Source organism: Galeopterus variegatus, unplaced genomic scaffold (assembly GCF_000696425.1).
Source record: "Galeopterus variegatus unplaced genomic scaffold, G_variegatus-3.0.2 Scaffold4959, whole genome shotgun sequence".
Taxonomy (NCBI): Eukaryota; Metazoa; Chordata; class Mammalia; order Dermoptera; family Cynocephalidae; genus Galeopterus; species Galeopterus variegatus.
The window spans coordinates 34,318-38,585 of record NW_007731070.1 but is presented as its reverse complement, the minus strand read 5'-3'; positions in this window follow the sequence as shown (position 1 = coordinate 38,585).

The window sequence follows — 4,268 nt, the reverse complement described above, 5'->3', positions numbered from 1 at the left end:
CAGTATGACCAGAGCACATGGCCACGGAGAAGAGGACCTGACCTAAGGCAGCAGCAGAAAAGAGTCTCTGTTCGAGCAGTGTTGATGGACCAAATTGGAAGGAGTGACTTACCAAGAGGTAAGGAAGAGGTGGCAGCTAGTGTTACTCCCTGATAGATTACAGTGGCATTATCCGAAGGGGGGATTTGAAAAGTAGGTTATAAAGCAGTTGTCTTTGAATCTAAGGACAATATTTTAACTGAGGGTCGCCTGTGTACACTTGGTTGCTGGAGTGGTGGGCTTATGTAAGTTTGTCTGGAGAATGTCTAAAGTGAAAAATAATGGCCTAGTTTTAACCCAGATGCTTAGCAAACTTGTGCTAAGTACCAGGAAAATTTTAAGTCTAAGTCAGAAGGTGACAAAAATCCAAATTATTTGTAAAATATCTCCTCAGTAAACTAGTAAGAGGTCTGGCGTGGCGAAGTATTTCTAAATCTTTGCTACCAGATTCTCTCAGGGCATGTTAATCTTTTTCCATAGAACAATCTGGACCAAGGAAAAAGATAAAAGAAAATTCACTTTGTGTTTTAATTATTTTTATTTAAGAGCCAGTAGAGCAGAATACTGAACTGCTCTTGGGCTCAATCCTTTCTGGAACGTTCCAAATCAAACTGGGAAATGTCCAGGGCATGTTCCTCCTGCTTCTCAGCCCTTCTCATAGCCCAGGTTCTTCTCCTCAGTGTAAAAGTGCCAGAGCTATTTAGAGGGAAAAGAAAGACTAGCCTATCAGGGCACTCAAACTATAGCTCTGCACCAGAGCAAGCTTGAGTTAGCACAGCAGAAATTGCCTAGAGTGATACTTCTGCATATATAATGAATTCTGGCCTGAAAGTTTCTTCCTTTTGCAAAAGATTTGGACATATTTGTACAAAAACTGGAATTGTCAAATCTGCATGGTAAATAACACATACTGTGTTTACGTTTGCATTTGCAAGGCTATTTTTTTCAGGAGGGAGGATGGGCTATTGTGTTCTCTGATATGCTAAGAAGATGAGGTGGGGAGCACTTACAAGATCTTTGAGATTAAATATTCTTATAAACTACTTTGTTCTTTGTTGATGTGCAATGGCAATCATGAATAAATAGATATTAACTATATATCTATGAGGTATATTTGAAGATAGAAGAAAATATATTTGTGGAATATTAAACTGTCCAGAAAATATGATTTGAGTGATACATTAAGGCCCACATTCCAAAATTAATTGTTATGTTAATCGCCATTCCCTACTTGGAGTCTTTATCTAGAAAAAGAAGTACTTCTTTTCAGAAGTCCACTGTGCTGGATATTCTCGCTCACCCCTCCAGATTCACTCACCAATTTCTCTACCCTAATCCGTGCCCTGATGAGTCTGTGTACCGCATCCCCAGGCTCACTTGCCCTGTGGCTTTTGGTCTAAATTTCCCCAACCAAGAGTAACATCAAACTTCATGGTGAAAGGAAAGTCAAAACATTTACTCCTTGCCATCCCCTTCACACACACACACACACACACACACACACACACACACACCAGCTGCAGCAGCAGCAGCCTGAAGCCTCAGGTGTATAGAAGCTGCATCTTCTATCTATATCCACAAGTCCTTGTGGGAGGCCCCTACTCTCCGGCAAGGAGTGGGAATACTCTCCCACTGTGGATAGTCCCAGGGTATCGCCCCACCACTTGATGCCCCCTCCTGGGCCCTTCCTTCGGGGCCTTCACTAAATAGTCCCTTCACTAAATTCTCTCCAGTTGCCTTGTAGTGGTTTCCTGCTCAGATCTTAGCCAACAGAACCTCTATGAAAATGCATTTTATCTAAGAGAGGAGGAACAGAATGAACCAAATTTGAGCTAATTCTCCCATAAAATCCTAATCTCTTATTAATAAATGAAAATAGGTTTGTTTCCCGATTAGCCAGTTTACAGGAAGAATTCAAAGTTCTGACCCCAAAAGGATGAGACATGGAACAGGCATGTTTTGATGATGGTGCAAGTGAAATGAGTTTGGAGAGTGCCCACCCTGGAGTAGCCGGGACAGCCGGAGCAGCAGCAGCTGGGAGAAGGGACTTTCCAAAGGAGAACAAGGAACATGGAGAACCATGTACTGTATTTTGATTCCTAGAGGACACCAGAGAGAGAAATTAAACCACCGCTTTGTGGTTTTACCTGGAGCTAACTTTACCTACCCCTTCATGCTCCCTAGTGTGTTAACTTAATATCCAATGACCAGTTAAAAAAACTATTGTTCTTCTCTTTAAACTATTCTTTTTAAATTATTCTTAAAACAAGAACTTAATGTCTGTTTCTATAGTATATGTATTTCATAAGTAAAGACCTAAACAAAATTCAAATTCTCCTAGTGAGAGTTTCCAAGATTAATATACCTGCCCACAAAATTGAGCTCATGTACAAGGTACACATCAGCTGTTCTGCTTCATAGCTGGTAACTCCATTGCCTTTCAACTTGCAACTCATGCCACCTAGTGATACAATTTGGTCTTACAATTTGACAATATCAACAAATAAAATGATTTCAGCTCTGAAAATGACAGCATGAAATTCTTGGTTTCCTATTTAAATCAATTATTCTAAGAAAATTGCTCACATTTTGCCATCATGTAATAAAAGTTTCCCATAGAATAGTATTGAATGAAGGCCTGATATTTTAAGAAGTAAAGCTAATTAAAATAAATATTAAAACATAAACACTTTGTCTTAGGACTCTGTCTACAACCTTTCTTCCTTTAAGGTAAGACCAAGAGCAATTTAATTTTTAATAAGTTTAAAGCAAATTTGTTTGAAAATTAGCACTAGGGATGTCTTTGTCCTGCCACTATCACAGGTTTTGTATAATAGCTACAAACTCTCCAGGTTTCCAGTCAAACAATTATCATCCCCTTCTCATGTCATATACTACAGAAATATTTTAAAATCTTATTCTTTCATGAAGAGATAGAGAGTGAAAACAACAGCCCAGTTTTTATTTTCCCATGCACAACTTTCTCTCAAATTCAATAAATATGTATTTTGTGCAAGGTGTTGAATTAATTGGAGAAAAAAACAGACAAAATTCCTCCCTTCACTTAAGTTATCAGTTAGGCATGTTTTGATGATGGTGCAAGTGAAATGAGTTTGGAGAGTGCCCACCCTGGAGTAGCCGGGACAGCCGGAGCAGCAGCAGCTGGGAGAAGGGACTTTCCAAAGGAGAACAAGGAACATGGAGAACCATGTACTGTATTTTGATTCCTAGAGGACACCAGAGAGAGAAATTAAACCACCGCTTTGTGGTTTTACCTGGAGCTAACTTTACCTACCCCTTCATGCTCCCTAGTGTGTTAACTTAATATCCAATGACCAGTTAAAAAAACTATTGTTCTTCTCTTTAAACTATTCTTTTTAAATTATTCTTAAAACAAGAACTTAATGTCTGTTTCTATAGTATATGTATTTCATAAGTAAAGACCTAAACAAAATTCAAATTCTCCTAGTGAGAGTTTCCAAGATTAATATACCTGCCCACAAAATTGAGCTCATGTACAAGGTACACATCAGCTGTTCTGCTTCATAGCTGGTAACTCCATTGCCTTTCAACTTGCAACTCATGCCACCTAGTGATACAATTTGGTCTTACAATTTGACAATATCAACAAATAAAATGATTTCAGCTCTGAAAATGACAGCATGAAATTCTTGGTTTCCTATTTAAATCAATTATTCTAAGAAAATTGCTCACATTTTGCCATCATGTAATAAAAGTTTCCCATAGAATAGTATTGAATGAAGGCCTGATATTTTAAGAAGTAAAGCTAATTAAAATAAATATTAAAACATAAACACTTTGTCTTAGGACTCTGTCTACAACCTTTCTTCCTTTAAGGTAAGACCAAGAGCAATTTAATTTTTAATAAGTTTAAAGCAAATTTGTTTGAAAATTAGCACTAGGGATGTCTTTGTCCTGCCACTATCACAGGTTTTGTATAATAGCTACAAACTCTCCAGGTTTCCAGTCAAACAATTATCATCCCCTTCTCATGTCATATACTACAGAAATATTTTAAAATCTTATTCTTTCATGAAGAGATAGAGAGTGAAAACAACAGCCCAGTTTTTATTTTCCCATGCACAACTTTCTCTCAAATTCAATAAATATGTATTTTGTGCAAGGTGTTGAATTAATTGGAGAAAAAAACAGACAAAATTCCTCCCTTCACTTAAGTTATCAGTTATATTCTTGAATACTCATAGAAT